Source organism: Pinus tabuliformis, chromosome 3_1 (genome assembly GCF_031772625.1).
Source record: "Pinus tabuliformis cultivar Carrire ecotype Pingquan chromosome 3_1, CPIR1, whole genome shotgun sequence".
NCBI classification, from domain to species: Eukaryota; Viridiplantae; Streptophyta; class Pinopsida; order Pinales; family Pinaceae; genus Pinus; species Pinus tabuliformis.
In genome coordinates this window covers 930056162-930073799 of record NC_142301.1, presented here as the reverse complement: position 1 = coordinate 930073799, position 17638 = coordinate 930056162, and positions in this window count along the sequence as shown.

The window sequence follows — 17638 nt, the reverse complement described above, 5'->3', positions numbered from 1 at the left end:
AGCTGGAAAAATGATTCATTATGGTACAAAGATCGTTTATACCTATGTAAGAATTCCCAACTCAAACAAAAGATTCTTATGGAATTGCATGCCTCTCCCTTAGGAGGGCACTCAGGATTTTTAAAGACTTACCACAGGGTTAAGAAGGAATTTTTTTAGGATGGCCTTAAATCTGATATTCAAAAGTTTGTGGCAGAATGTTTGGTTTGCCAACAAAATAAAGTTGAAACAATTAAGACCTCGGGTCTACTACAACCTTTATCCATTCCAAGTCAACATTGGGAGGAGGTTTCAATGGATTTTATCACAGGTTTACCCAAATCCGAAGGGAAGAGTGTCATCATGGTGGTAGTTGACAAACTTACCAAGTATGCACACTTTTTTGCATTATATCATCCATTTAAATCCAGTACAGTTTCTACTGCATTTATGGAAACAATTCAAAAGCTACATGGAAACCCAAAGATTATTGTAATCGACAGAGATCCCATCTTCACGGGAAATTTTTGGACAGAAATATTTTCTTGTCTTGGTACTCAGTTAGCTCATAGTTCATCTTATCATCCTCAATCTGATGGGAAAATTGAGATAGTAAACAAATGTTTGGAAGGATATCTTCATTGCTTTGTATCTAATAAACAGACACATTGGGTCAAATGGTTGCCTCTCGCTGAATGGTGGTATAACACTTCCTTCCATACTTCAACAAAAATGACCCCATTTATGGAACTTTATGGATATCACACACCATCCATCACATCATATATAAGAGAAAATTCTAAGGTTCAAGCAGTGGAAGATCACATCAAGAATCAACAACAAGTTCTCCAACTCTTAAAGGATAACCTCACCTTGGCGCAGAATAGAATGAAACAGCAAGCAAATCAACATCGCAGCGAAAGAAGTTTTGATGTAGGCGATTGGGTATTCCTATGGCTACAACCATATAAACAAATGTCCCTCAAGCAAGCTAAGAAGGATAATAAATTATCACAAAAGTATTTTGGTCCATACAAGGTGTTGCAAAAGATAGGTACAATGGCATACAAATCGGAGCTTCCTACAGCTTCTCGAGTGCACCCAGTTTTCCATGTTTCATGCTTAAAGAAGGTTATAGGTGACAAGCTCCCAGTTCAAACAATATTGCCAAAACTTGACAAGGAAGGAAAGATCATATTGGAACCTGAAGCAGTTAAAGAAACAAGAACTCGACAGCTACGAAATCAATCAATTTCATAGTATCTCATCAAGTGGAAGAACTTCCTAGTTGAAGATTCCACATGGGAGGATGAGAATTTTTAGAGAAGCATCCAGAACTACTCAAGCGTTGAGGACAACACTCTTTTGAAGGAGAGGGGCATGTTAGGTCCCTATCATACTAGTGATTTCCCCATTACTTTTGTCATTGTATCCCTTATTGTCATTGTTGTGGCCATATTGTCCCCATATTGTTATTATTGTGCACCCCAGAAGCCCACTATTGTTATTTATGTGGCCTTATATTATTATGGTTAGGTCGGCTTGGGTTATATTGTGACCTCTTAGACTCCTATATATAGAAAGGAGGTTTTTACATTTGGATCATCCAATAATTGTTCATTTGTGTAATGTAAAGGAGGTTGCCCCTCGAAGAGGCTAAATTATAAGGCGTTGATCTATCTTTTCTATCTTTTTGTGAGTTGGTTTCATAAAAAAATTATTTTTTTCTTCCTTAAATTATGTTTATGATTTTTCTAAGTTACCGAGACGATATCACACATTGGGTACTTCATCTCTATAGTGGTTAATGTCAGCTTTAAATTCCCCGTTTCTTACCATTTTGTTCTGTTTCTTCTCAGAACCCACTTCTTCCTCCTACTATTTTCTTTATATATATAAAGTTAATAATAATTATATAATTATTAGTTATTATATCAATATATATATATACACACACACACATATATACACACACACACAATTAAATATAATCATTATTAAGTAAATCAACTAGTTAATTTTTTGTTACAAATCATGGGGGACTAGAAATGGGATGCAATCAAGGCTATTGAAAATGAATGGTAGAATGAGTTGTATATGTTATCAGAGATGAGTGAACTGGTGGAGACTGTAGGGAAAGAAATGTGGATAGGGTGTCATGGTAAAAAAAAACGACAGATGAGATATGTGATGGCAACTCGATGGATTTATGGTGGCAGGGACTTCGTCGAGAGGGGGTTTGCTAGAGTGGTGTAATAGTTGAACAATGAGGGGAAACAAAACAGTTGGGGGATACACAGTGGTCGAAAGAACGAAGGGCAAAATCCAGACGTGGGGATAGGATGACAAGTGCATTGGACATGGTTTTCTAACCGAAAGGAATGGCGCAGTAGGGAGTTGGGGTCATGGGACATATCGGGGAATGAAGGAAAAGGTGATTGAACAAAGTTGCAGGTGGTAAGAGGCAGATGTGCACCCAAGAGAGAGGATCGACCACTTTGATACCGTTGTTAGAGAAAAGCTCTAGTATGTAGAATACTTGTATGTAAATAAGTGTATATAAGTAATTTTTTATTATTGAGAATGAATGAATGTTGTTTTCATTTCCTTCATGATGGTTGTATCTATAGGTATTGACTACCCACAAAGGTGAATGGTCATTCCATTTGACCCTTTAACCCTTCACAACTAATAATTGTTGTTAAATGATTAATAAATTTATTATTATTATTATTTTAATATTTTTATTGTTTATTTAATTAATATTTTATGGATTATTTTATTCAAACACATGGCCTCCTGGTCATGTGTCATCCATTCCTGGATCCTCTAAGATCCCAAAACATATGTTGTAATTTTCCATTCATCCTAGCATGTCGTTGCCATATTGCTAATGTTGCCTTCAATTCTCCATGCTTCCAAATTCCCTGTTTCTCTCATCTACTTGCCTTGTTGATTAAAATATTCTCAATCAGTTGTAATTTGTTGTTGGTTTTCCTTTTATTCTTGTTGTACCTTCTCCTAATCATCATCTTCATTAGTATCTCAAACTTGTCAATTTCCTCATACAATTTTGTTCTTGACTTTTGAGATTTACTTTCATCTCTTTCTTATTGTTGCATATCTTTCTTGTGCATAAGAGTTTTAGAACTCTTACCAAATTCTAGTTTATAAATCTTCTTCACCATATGTTTCTCATGCTTTGCAGCTTCCTCCTCATTATGGTCTTGTAAGACAATTTCCTCCTATTCTAATTTCCATTTTACAGATTGAATATGCACCTTATGATTTACTAATCTCTCTTCAAGAAGTTTAAACTCTTCACACAAATCAGTAAAATTACCTTGAACTGAATTTGTAAAATCATAACTAAATGAGTAAAACTACCTTGAACTGAATTTGTTAAATCATCAATAATGTCCTTTGCTGACCATTCCACCAAGAGCTCTGCTTCTTCCTTGAAATTCGCATCTCTTTCCTTTGGCATAATAATTTCATCTATAATTCCATTAATTGGAATTTTTTTGGTATTTCCTTCATGAGGCAACTTCCATCTTCATTACTTACATTACCTACAACCATACACCAATTATTAGATTTAAAAATATAAGGCTCTTTGGCCTCAATTGATGTCTCAATAATCAGATCTCCATATTGATCTTCATCTTTCAAACAATCTATGAGACTCTCAACAAGCCTCTTATCAACATCATCCTCTTGTGTTGAATGAAACATAATTTCACTCTTAGGTTCTCTCAACATCTTTTCCAACAAAAAATTTTCATCATCAAATTTCATCAGCATTATATTTTCATGTTGCCCTTCATTACTTTAGTGATCCTCCTCTTGGTTGTCTTCATAAACCAACATGTCCCTATTTATTTCAATAATAGGTTCATGAAATTGTTCTTCCTTTAACCTTGTGGCAGTTCTTAGTGATTGTCCTTCACCTTTGGTACTTGCAACAACTTCATGAATACAAATTTTATTAGTTTCAAAAACATGAGATTCTTAGATCTCATCAACTTCTTCAACCTCATCTTCACCAAGGATTGGTTGTTGTTCAAGTTCACAATAATGAACTTCCATCGATATTGTCTTGAGTTCTCTCTTCAACCAAGCATGCAACTTCTCCTTCAGTTTCACCTACAACTAGTGTCATTTCACCTTCTTCCACAAAATCCATCTGCATCTTTTGTCTTCCTCACTTTCTTGTAGCAATTCCATTAGTACATTCAATTGTACTCTCATCTTAGTGATTTCCCTATTAAACTCCTCACCACTTATCCTTCTTTTTATTCTATATTATTTGGTATCTTCCCTTACTCTATTGTGTCTTACACCTGAACCATTATCATGATTGCCAGTTGACATCTTCTCCTTTCCTTTGTGAAATTTATTTTGTCCACTTGTAGACTGCACCCAAGCCTTTGCAATAACAAGTTACTCCTTAACCTGTTAAAATAGCTCACCAAGCTATTGGTATCCTTGGTTCTCTCCTCTAGAACCTATTGATATTCTTTGTTACTCATAGGCTTTTGTATATATTCACTTCCTCTAAGAACATCCACTTGTCCTCCTCCTTCCAACCTCAACTAAAACTTGTAAAGGGTTCTTTTCCACAATTCTTCAATAAATTTTGTTGCTCTTTGTTAAAATCCTCCTGTTGTAATCATCCTCATCACTATCACCTATAATAAACAATTTATTCCTTAAATTAGCTGAAAATAAAAAGACCAAATTACTTATGGTTCGATCTCATGAAAACATGTATTATTGTCGTAGTTTTCTCCAACCCTTCTGCTAGCTCTTTTTTTGAAGTGCTTCATTGTTCTTTCTCATCCAAATAACACAATGCTACCTTCTACCCAAAGTATATATTCCATCTATATCCTCAAAAAACATTAATTTTATTTATCTTTCTCTAATAGCTCAATCCATGCAATTATCATTTTTCCTCAAATCAAATGTGAAAAAATTTTACCTGGAAAACTTTTAAAATTGAACTGATGAAAGCTCTAAAAATAAAATTACCCACAAACGATTACATTCTAAAGATCATCAACCTACTCTAATACCAATTCATAGCTGGAAAATCCACTTTTCAAGGCATAAAAACATAACAAATGAGGTGTTATAGAAAGTTTGGGAGTCACCTTGGAGCTCATCATGCTAATAGTAGCCACTCAAACAATTTCCTTTTGCTCCAAATCATACATCACTCTTAGAATTTGAATAGGTTGAGTATCTCTTGAATGAGAGTCAGTCGAATTCCCTACACCATTTCATGCTATACATCCAAGGCTCATGGCTTAAACAATAAATAAACAACAAAAAACTTACCACTTCCTCAATAACTATGCCACTAAGCAACCTGGTAATCTGTGGCATCACTACATCCAATTCCCATAATGGGGTTAAAGGATCTTCAACAGATAGGAATAAATCAATGCTTACGGATTAGACCTTTGAATTATTCACAACACCACACTTTCAACAAGCACTTCAACAATTGAACCACCTCCATTTATATAATAAAAAGGGACTAGATCATATTGGACTTCATAAAGCGAAGGCCACAATGAGTGCCATCATACATCCTCACAAGAAGCATAATAGTGTTTTCATCACACTGAGACTAGAATCCATGCTCCACCCATTCTTATACAAGAAGCATCAATCCCCTAGTGCCTGTACTCTGGGTTATAACTTAGCTATGTAGGATCCCAATTATGGACTCACACCTAAGTTGGAACTTGTAAAGGCTATTTGCCACAATTCTTCAATGACTTCCTTTGTTCTCGCTTACATTCCTCCCGTTTTAATCATCCTCATCACTACCACTTGTAATCAACAATTTCTTCCTTAAACTATTTGAAAACAAAAATACCAAATTACTTCTGGTTTGACCTCATGCAAGCATACATTGTTGTCGTAGTTTCTTCCAGCCCTTTGGCTAGCTCTATTTTTGCAGTGCTTCACCATTATTTATCATCCAAAGAACAGGCTGCTACCTTATACCCAAAGTAGATATTCTCTCTATATCATCAAATCACATGAGTATTATTTCTCTCTCTCTAAGATCACAATCCATGAAATTATCAATTTTCTTCAAATCAAATTAAAATGTAAAAATATTTTACCTAGCAAACTTTTAAACCTAACCCACTGAAAACTCTGAAAATAAAATTACCCATCAAACAATTCCATTCTAAAGAGAATTAACCTGCCCTAATACCACTTGATAGCAGGAAAAATCACTTTTGTTGCAGTGTTCCACTTCTCAAGGTAGGACAACATAACAAAATAGGTGTTATAGCAATTTGGGGAGTCACCCTGGAGCTCAGCATGCTATTAGTAGCCACTCCAACAATTTCCTACTATTCCACACCATGCATCACTCTAAGAATATGAAGAGGTTGAGTTGCTCTTGAATGAATTAGTCGAATTCCCTCCATGATGGCATGCTATACATTCATGGCTCATGGCTTATAACAATAAATAAACAACAAAAAACCTTCTACTTCCTCAATAACTGCACCACTAAGAAACCTGGTAATTTTTGGCATCGCTACATCCAATTCCCATAATGGGGTTAAAGGATCTTCAATGGATAGGAATAAATAAATGCTTAAAGATCATGCCTTTGAAGTCTTCACAACATTGTGCTTCTAACAAGCACTACCAAAACTGCACTACCTCCATCTATAAAATCAAAAAGGGACTAAAGCTTATTGAACTTCAAAAAACGATGACCATGATGAGTGTCATCAAGCATCCTCACAAGAAGCATAACAACACTTTCATCACACTGAGACTAGAATTTGTGCTCCACCCATTCTTTTAATCATTTATGTACACTTTGTAATCTTGTACAATAAGCATCAAGCCCCTAGTGCCTATACTCTGGGTTAGAACTTGGTTGCATAGTGTTATAATTTCCCAAACCCATCACCTGGTAATTGGTTCCCAACAATTATTAACTGAATGAATACATGGCTAAGTTCCTAACCAAAAATATTTATCGAAAGAAAAATTACTCGATCTGAATCACACACAAAAACAAATTTATGACCAATCAATAGTTCTTCATTAATAAATTAATCACAAAACCTACTTAGTCTCATGTCATAGGACAATGGCCCAATAGATAAAATACATATTACAAAACTAATCACCAATGTCTCTATGCTCTCTCGGTTCTAGCATACTCTCACTAAGAAGTCTCTCTTAATATTGTGCTTTTTTTTTGTCTTGGCTCCTCACTTTAGGCTCAATTTATAACTTTCCTAAGCTAAGATTGATGGCAAAACTTATTTCGTCAAGTTAACTGAAGATAATTGACTTTACTTTAGTTAACTATATTATCTTTAGCTCTCTCTACTTTAAATCAAGTACAAGTCAAATTTAGCTTGCTTTACATGTTGGAAATAATACTAAGAGGGGGGGGGGGGGGGGGGGGGGGGTGGGGGGGGGTGAAACACTATTAGCAAGTCAATAATTTTTCATTTCCATAATCAGATTCATATACGCTACTTCAGTTAATGGAACTTGTGTGTATATGCAATTGTGTTTAAGGCAACTAGCGTATGTCCTGCAAACTTATGATTCAGTTAATTCATCATATTTTGTTCTTTAATCAGTGCATCAGAACCATATAAACAGTAACCAGGTGCAGTAAAAAAAAATAGAACAAACAATCACACACATGAACACAAGATATAAGGTGGAAACCCAATGTGGGTAAAAACCACCTGCTGGAATCGTCTCTATCTCCTTTTTAATAAGAAACTTATTTTTACAATTTTTGTACTGGTGCAGTCTTATACTAGTATGCAGCCTTCTTTAGCTTCTCCTGGAAGGGAGCTACAACCCCCTAGCTCTTGTACTAGCTTATATGTTTACTAGTACATAGGTGCAATCCTACAGAAGGCTACAACCTTCTTTTTTCTTTCAGGGACCACGTTTCATAAATTTTCAGACTGGATCCATCAATAACATCATTCGATCATCAAATATATCTGCATCAACCAATCTCCTTTGCACCAACCACAACTAAATCAATCAATCGCTTTGACAATCCTTCAATCTAATCTTTTAGAATGTTGTAACCAGAATACAGTAACTAGAACCCAAGCCAAAACCCAGAACACTGCAAAAGCAAACAAAAGCAACTAAAACATATTTTATGATGTATACGCTACTTCCATGTGTCAAACCTACGTGCATACGCTCTTTTGTCAAGGAAAACTTGCGTACATATCTGCAAATCAAATTTAAGATGAATACATTGTTTTGATATGCAGAACCAGCGTGTATACCCGCCTTTTCTAAAGTGAACCTGCGTATAGATCTGTAAATGATGATTTGAACATTACAACAATTCCAGACTTCAGATATACCCAGATCATCATATTTACAGACTACAACATGCACCAGTTATTCAGATAAACGATCAAACCACATAAAGATACTTCACTTCAAGCCTTAAGATCTTGACCCATCATTAGATCTTATCCTTCACTAAGCGCTAAGGTTCATCCTTGGTTCAGATCCATCTATGCACCATAACCCAATAACCTGTATGCTAGATCTTGCTCTTCATCGGATATTTAATACTTGAGTGCCTTTGCCTAATGATCTTATCCTCCTTTTATAGTTTTAGGCCTTACTCAATACCATGGCCCAAAACCACTTAGGACCAATACCTTGGACCAAATACCTCAGACCATATATCTTGGACCAATACCATGGATCAAAATACCATGGACCAAAGACCTTGGACCAAAACTTAGTTTTCCAAGATATACGTGCCTTTCATTCTGTGAAAGTGTGTGTGTACATATACGCTCCTTTTGGTCTGTTAACCCGCGTGTATACACTACTTTGTTGAGGTGAATCTGTGTATACCACTCTTTCCTCATTTTGTGAAGTCTGATCTGTAACTCTGTGTTGTTAACCTGCTGAACTGTGATCTATCATCTGAGTGAGTTTCCATCAAGGACAACACCTGTGTCATAGTGCCAAATCTATGTCATAATGCCAACATTACATGCACATCTCATGCATGTCACATTTAAAAAATTCACATGCATGCAAATCACTTTCACACTCTGCATGTTGCATGCAAGCTCCTAAGAGGAAAATCATGGTCCTTCTACTCAAAGCACAAGACTAGAAGTACACTTTGAGCTACAAAACTCAACAATCCCTATTAGCGAGGGAGGTACTTCTGGAAGAACCTCCTCCTCCTGAATTTGTCTCCTACACCACCACATTATCTGCTATTGTAGCTAATCCCTCTAAACTACAAGACTTCCCTACTACCTGTTATAGAATATGATCTAATGACGTATTCCTTCCAACCATGCTCTTAGGATCCTGATCATGAGTATCTAACAACGTCATATCATACCAGTTGAGGCTCCTAGAAGTACTTGAAGAATAACTTTTCCTTTCCACCTGCTCCCTCTCAATAACTTACATTGTTTCTATATCCAAGATCCCCTCGTATATACCCACAGACTATCCCAACAACTTGTATGACTGCCCTTGTTTGATTCCAAGCACTGCATTTTCATCCAAGGTCCCTCTCTCTAAATATAGAATCACATTTCCATCTCATAACAAAACTCTATATCCAGCATCCTCCAAGGTTGATACAAAGAGCATGTGTACCAGCAACCTTGAAATAAATAACATCCCTATCACCTTCAAAAGTCGTCCTGACTCTAGCTTGAATATGACACATCCAACCCCCTTCATTGCATGCATGGTAATAGTCCCACTAAAAATAATGTAGTATGATCCTATCTTTGAATACTACCTAACGTTGACCTCATCCTCGTCATGTTACTTGTTGGCACAAAATTTTAATTAGAAGACCCATGGTTCAACAACTGGATGCCAACAAAACACTTTGTTGTAGTCTAGTGCAATATTAGCCATGTCATTCCTCCACAAGGGAGAAACGTCTCACCCGAGGTGTGTCGATACATTCAAGGATAAAGGGAATTGACAAATAGCATTAAGGATGGACTAGCAGATAAGTTGTTCATTACTTAAATAATTACACAACATTCACTCAATTATTCATAAATTTCATGCATCTAAGACTAAAGCATTCATAGAAGTAAATGTCGAACAATGCGTCGGAACATCATAGCAAAATTTTAAAGGAGCTAACTAAATCATCATCATTCCATACATATAAACTCAGGATTGATCCATGCAACACCTTCTTCATTAATAAGATCAGACCATTATATTTCAGATTTGCAAGAGTGCGCAAGATATTTTATACATATACGAAAATCAAAAGATATACAGAAAGTTTCAAACTTCATTTCCACAGCATCTCGGCGTAGGTCGCTCTCTCTCTTCTCCTCAAATTGTTTCATGTATCCTTTTATAGATTTTTTGCTTCAATCTCGCTCGCTTGATTTATTCCACTTTAATCACTTTGATCCTAATTGCTTGATTTGGTGCACTTTGACAAAATCCAAGTGCTTTGGTCCATATCCTCTTGATCCTTTCAAAGCTAGCACTTCATTCCTTCTTCTGCAGCTTTATCAAGTCCCAAGATAACCACTTCCTTCTTCTTATCATCACCTTCTTCTTTTTTTATGTCACTTTCCATCTTGGTTGATCATTTTTATTTTCTGCTCTTGTTGATAATTTTCGTGACCTTTTTCTAATCAAATTTAGTAAAAATGAAGGACCCAACAAGCCCCAACCACAACCTATTGACTCGCCCTCAAGTCAACCTTGTGCTCGTGAATTTGGCTCTACTTGTGATTGCATCACTTTTGTTGGTGCTTCTCCTCCCTGTCTTGTTGCTTCACCTTCAAAAGAAGGACCCAACTCTAGCACGATTTGCAAGACCTGAACTTCTAAAGTAGTATAATCCTTCGTAGCAGATTTCCAAGTGGCAAGTAATGCAACAACATTATCAAATAATTGGGTAGTATTCTCGGCATTAGGTTTCTCAGGATGCGAAGCAAGTGCTATCTGTTGTTGAGCATCATCCTCATAATCAAGCTTTTGCAGATATAAAAAGTGATGTTGAGCTGGGGGTTGAAGATCTTGCAACACTGTTTTGGAAGCATGTGACTCTTCCTCCAACTGATGAATTGATTTTCAAGTGCTTCAACTTGACCAAATAGATTTTTTTTTGTTGTGTTATACCAAAAAGTATGAGAGATTGTTCAAACAGTTGATGTGTTTGCTTTTGCAAATCATACATAGGTTGATTCTTTTTGGCAAGTAGGCCTAGCCAATCCTACACTTGCCAAAAAAAAATAGTAGGAGTCATTCATAACCTATAGTAGGGTATTGTGGAAAGAAGATCCTTGTTCAATCTCCTATGTAATATGTTTTTTGAATTCATCGACAAGATCAGGGAGTGCTTTACGCAACTCAGTGACAGTGCCACGTAGCTCTCTATTGGCAATAATTAACTCCATGTATGTGGCTTCAATGAATTCACAGTGTTCAAGAGGCTAGAAGATAGAAACATCTTTTGGAGCATTAGGAACAAATTCGATGATAGTCGGCCAAATCTATAGGAATTTAGAAGTGATTTCTTCAATTTGGGTCATCAGCTACTCCTTTTCTCCACACAATTGATCTCGATCCTCAGTAATAGTGACGAGTTGTTGCTATTGTTACTCATGTGTACTAAGAAACTCATTATAGTTTGACTCAATAAGAACCAATTGGTCTTCCAATTGTGTAGTTTAAGCCCTGATCAATTGGCATAGTTAAGATGAAGACCAGTTCTGAAGCTCATTGCTAGTCATGCTATCAACCGAGGGAAATCTAGCTTGTAAGGGTTGGCCACTTGCAACATACTTTTCAGATTATCCTTGAGGTGATGTTTATGGTTCCTAACTTTGTTCCTGCTAAAACTCTTCTCGAATCTTAGCAATAAAATTAGAAGGAAAAAGAGGAACAAGATCATGAAACTGTACAAATAAATGTAGTGCCTCTCAACAATGATTCAAATCCTGACTGAAAATAGCAATAATGGATGGCTTAAATAACCATGTTGGGCTCTGGTTGTAACACAGGAAAATATGACGTAGGTGGTATCATAACAAATTTTTTATTCGTGGCTTTCTCTATTTGAGTTATAACCTTAGGGCCAAACTCAACTTCCATGTCAAGAACATATTCAACAGTAATTCGAGGGTCAAGATGGTCAGAAATGGTTGTAGACGGTGATGCAGTATGGGGCGATGAGCCATGGGGCGATGAGCCATGGGAATGTGTAGGAGACTGGCGATGTGAGGGGAAATGTTGTTCTTAAACAATTGTAGTAGGTTCAACAAAAGCTTCATGCTCATCATCAGAGAGATTGACAACCACAAAAGAACCAACGATAGGTTTTGGGGGCTTAGAATAAATGTGCACAAGAATTGCTTGTGCAAGAGTGAATGCATCAAGACTAAAGGGCTCATTATTATCAATGGTAGGGGGTGCAACTGAAATAGTGCTCATAGTAAAAAATGGGAGTGCGACGGGCTTAAAATTTGTACCAATAAAAGGAACAACACTAAGTATCTCTGAAGTGGAAACAACAAATCTTACTAGAGATCTAACTTTTGGCATTGTATTGTGGATAGAGGACACACATTCTTGTAGCTTCTTCATCATAGGTTGGATTTCTTCTATAGGATCAGTTGTGCGCTTCTTAGAGGACAATGCCGTTGTAACGCATCCAGAGAATAGAAAATTTTGTTATCCTTTTGCGTGCACTAGACTCCCGACAAAGAAATTACCTTATTATGGAACGCTTCTTCAGACATATAATAAGGCAAGGGCTTCATCTTAAATGTATCGACATGGACAACCTTGGGTCAAAAATATGTATTCCTGTGAGTGATATTGAACCACATTTGCATTACGTACTTATCCAAAATTGATTCAAGCACTCGAAGCTTAATTTTAGTAACATCAAGCATTTTTAGTGTGTCATTTCTCAATCGCCTACTTGTTTAACTCTTCGCTAGCAGCATCAGCTGGAGTTCTTCACAGCATATATGCAAGAGCAAGGAATTCACCATTTGGAACTTCAACTAAGTCTCCACCTTCTAGAGCACACCATTTAAACATTGCAAGGGAAAATACCAAGTACCCATAGACGAAATATGTCGTCCACTTATGAATATCCTCACAGGCCTCAAAGATTTCGTTCAATAGATAGTTGCACCAATTTAGAGATTCGACTCTTAAATAATATTTTACCATAGATATCGCGTCTAGCATGAATTCTTTCTTGGTATAATGGTACGTAATTTTCCCAACAATAATGTAGAAGGTGAATTTAACTCTTTCATCATTTATCCTATCGATGACAACTCTGTGGCCTTTCCATTTAGTGCCATATTTTTTATGCAATTTGTCACCCCCTTTCTTCTTGTCATGCTTCAAAACACTTCGAATGTGGTTGAAATGTTTGGATCATCCATGGATAATCATGTGATCTAGTGAATTTATTCCACATGGATAGGGTACTCTTTTTCAAGCCACAACGAACCACCATGCAGTTGGTTGATGAGGAACTTAGTGTAGCGCATGGCTTCACATGTGGTGTCGAACACAAGAAAATCCAACAATTTTAAGATTGTAGACCTCTGTCGGGGATGAAACTCGGGCTTACTTCTTAAATTAACACCACAAGCCAGAGAAACAATTGAATTCCTACACGCCTCTAATTTTAAGGATGGAAAGATAGCAGGATCATACAAATCATTGTCAACCAAGCTAGCTTTTTCATACTTGTCCAAAATATATTTTGTCAGCACAATATGATTAATTGAGTATCCAAGTGGAACTGTTGGCTTATCATTATGACCCATGGAATATGACCAATGACTATAGGCAATGTGAGCAGGGGGGAACAACAACCTTGAGAGACATGGGAGCTAGAGATAGAAGGTAGGATGAAAAATGCTAAGAAACACACAGTCACAATTGGGAAATAACATTATGACACGTGGCATATATAGAGAGAGTAATAACAAAACACAAAATGACTAGACCGTTAAGTATTAAATATGACAACTTACTAAATCAAACTTGATTTGGGTATTGATGGTAATCAAGATAGAAATCGCCCTAACAGGACATGAAAGACTAAAAATGGAAATTCCACGATGACAAAATAACGGGAAATTCTTGTAATGCCTTAAAGTGGAAATCAAATCAACTAAAGTAACAATTACGAGGGAAAAATAACTTAATGACTAAAAAGGCCCATATTAATGACTAAGAAAATGATAGAAGTGACACTTTATACCTCCCCAACCATAATGAGTTGCAGTGGGTTGCAACTATGAAATAACATAACAACTCACGTGACTTAACTCATTGACTAATGGACATAATTGACTCAATCCTAAACCAAACTAGTGCCCACTTTCGAAGATCAAAAGATACTAAAATAAATTTATTGACTATGGTAGGGCTTCATGCGTGCACCAATCACCCAACCAGGAAAAAGAATTCCATCAAGTTAAGCGAGCTTGACAGCCCTAGAATCTTGTATTTTTGCAGCAAAGAAGGGACTCAATCAATGTATTTGTAGCTTACCTGGATGCTTTAGGTACTTTCTATCATAAATAAGCACTAGATCTCCAATAGAAAAAGACTTCTTTTTGATATGTCTATCGTGCTAGCATTTTTGTCTTTCTTTTTCGATGGTTTGATGAAAATCTATGAGAAACCACTGCTCATCTAGTTCCCATAATTCCTATACGCGTTCTCCAATAGACTCATCATTTTACATTTTAGTGGCTTGGGTGATGAAGAGATTTGGAACAATGAATTCAGTTGGTACTACTGCTTCTCAACCATATATAAGTTTGAAAGGGGTTTATTTATGCAATCGTTTCGCAGTGGTTGGATAAGCCCATAGTGTGGTTGGAACTCGTCCATCCCAGTCATCCTAATTCGTCTAACAAACCTTAGTAAGTCCCTTTTCTAGAATTGTATTAAAATATTCAATAGTCCCATTCGCTTATGGATGACATGGGCTACTTTTGTGATGTTGAATCAAAAACATTTGCAACAAGGCAACAACAATTTCATTAATAAAATGTGATCCCTAATCACTTGTAAGTCACCTTGGACATCCAAACCTGGCAATAATATTTTCAAATATAAATATTGCAGAAGTGTCAACAGTGCAATATTTCACATGGGTTGCTTCATCCCAATGCGTTAAATTATCAATTGAAGTCATAATATAGTGGTCATGAGAGTGTCGCGCAAGAGGTATTATGAGCCGGATAAAATCAACAACCCACTTCATAAAATATTCAAGATCTCTGACTGGATGCAATGGATGTTCATCGCGATGGGAAGGTCACCCAACTTGGTGACAAACATCACACTTCCTTGAATATTCCTTTGCATATTTAAAAAGAGTTGGCCACCAAATTCCATCTTGTAATACCTTCCTTGTAGGCACATTTCCTCCAACATGGCCTCTCGCAACACCAAAATGGTATTCCCATAAGATATCATCTCTCTCATGATTAAGAACACATCGGCGTAGAATGTGATCAAACCCCATATTATATAATTTCTGGGAAATTAGTTGGTAATCCACAGCATAGACTACTAGATGCTTCTTCTGCTTAGTAGTGTAATCATCTGGACATTTCCCAGTTGTTAAGAATAATGCAATATCCTCAAGGTAATATGGTACAACCTCGATCTAAAATAGATCAACATCAGGTAGCTAGTCATCAAGACATCCTCCCACTTCTCCACAGTCCAAGCGAGAAAGGTGATCTAGACCCATGTTAGTTCGACCTAGCTTGACAACAAATTCAAAGGATAATTCCTTAAATAATACTAACCACTGACAAATCCTTCCTTCAAGTGCATGCTTATTAGCAATGTATTTTAATGCGAAGTGATCAGTAAAGAAATTAAATGGACCTCCAAGTAGATAATGTTGAAAATTTTGGAGTACACCATAGCTAAAACATTTGTAATATAATTTCTCGCAACATTATAGAGTTTTTTGCTAGCAAAGTATATGGGATGATCAAGGTTACCTTCACCTGGTTGTGTCAAAATAGCACCTAAAGAGATTCCTGATGCATCAATATGAACATGAAATTATTTTTTCCATTCTTAGTAAACCAATATCAGTGCGCTTGCAAGTTTTTCTTTCAATATGTCAAAGGCAACATCACATTCATCAGTCCACATGAAATGCTCAGCCTTCTTTAGTAGCTTCACCAATGGTGCAGTGATTAAAGCATAGTTGTGAATAAATTTTCTGGAATACCATGTATGCCCTAATGTATATCACAATTGTTTAACACATGTAGGTGGTGACATGTTTAGGATCATCACAACTTTATTAGGGTCTACACATACACCATTCTTACAAACAATATGGCCCAATAAAGTACCAAAAGGAACAAAAAAGATACATTTCTTCAGGTTCAATGAAATATGTAATTGTTTACAACAATCAAACATACCCCACAACAAGCTAGAATGCAGGCTTCAAAAGGTTGTATAATGTCCAATCATCCATATAAACTTCAAGAAATTAATGAATATAATCTTGGAAATCATCAATAACAATCCTCAATAACACAACTAGAGCATTTTTTAGGTTGAACGACATGACATGGTAAGCATATGAACCCCTTTCAATTGTGAATTTAGTCTTATTTTTTTCCTCCTCAACAATACAGGCCTGATGATAATCAGAAAACCCATTTGTGAAAGAATAGGTTTCATTAACTGCAACATTGTCTAAGACTTCATCACTAAATGAGTAGGGAATGGATCATGGACACAAGCATTATTAAGGCTCTGGTAATCTACACAGACCTTGATATCATCGGAATCTTTTTTATCCTAGATAATAATAGGACCGATCCATTTGGCTTCATAAACTATAACTATGAGACTTGCAACTAACATTGTATCTATCTCCCTGGATTCAACCGATAAGTTCAATGTTTGGCATTCCTTGCATCAAGTTTCAAGACGATTTTCATTTATTCCAAATCTCCTTTGACCCTTTTGACCTATGAAACTAATGCCGAAAAAATATCTTCATACTCCATCAATAAAGAAAAAAAAGTTGCAGTTCGCTCATCCTAGTAGTCACCAATGGAGGCTAATTTAGGTTTTCATCAGTAGCAATATTATGCTTCTACAACTTCAATGGCTTTAGATGTAGAGCATCTTTAACTAGGTCATCTTTGATATTTATTTCACCTTCAGACTCCTTGAATGTTAAATGCCTTAATTCTTCCAGGTCATCATCTTCAGGTTCCTTATTAATCTTGTCACAAGCAACAACTTCATGAAATCCAAATTCATACAAATGTCTACAAACTCCATAACTGCTACAATCAGTAATAGGTTTTCCAGTAGGGAACATCACTCTCTTAATTTCATTCAAAACCTCTATTATCCTTGCATCTTCATCTGAAAAGGATAAATCACTGCAAAAATAAGATACCAATGCCTCCCAATTAGTTCTCTCTCTTTCCATTTCTTACTTTATGTACCAAGACTGTGAAAATGTTCCCAGTGTATGGATAAACTTATGTGTCCACATCTCAAAAGAAAGTCCATTTTTTGTCCAAATGACACTACAAATCTGAACATGCTTCTA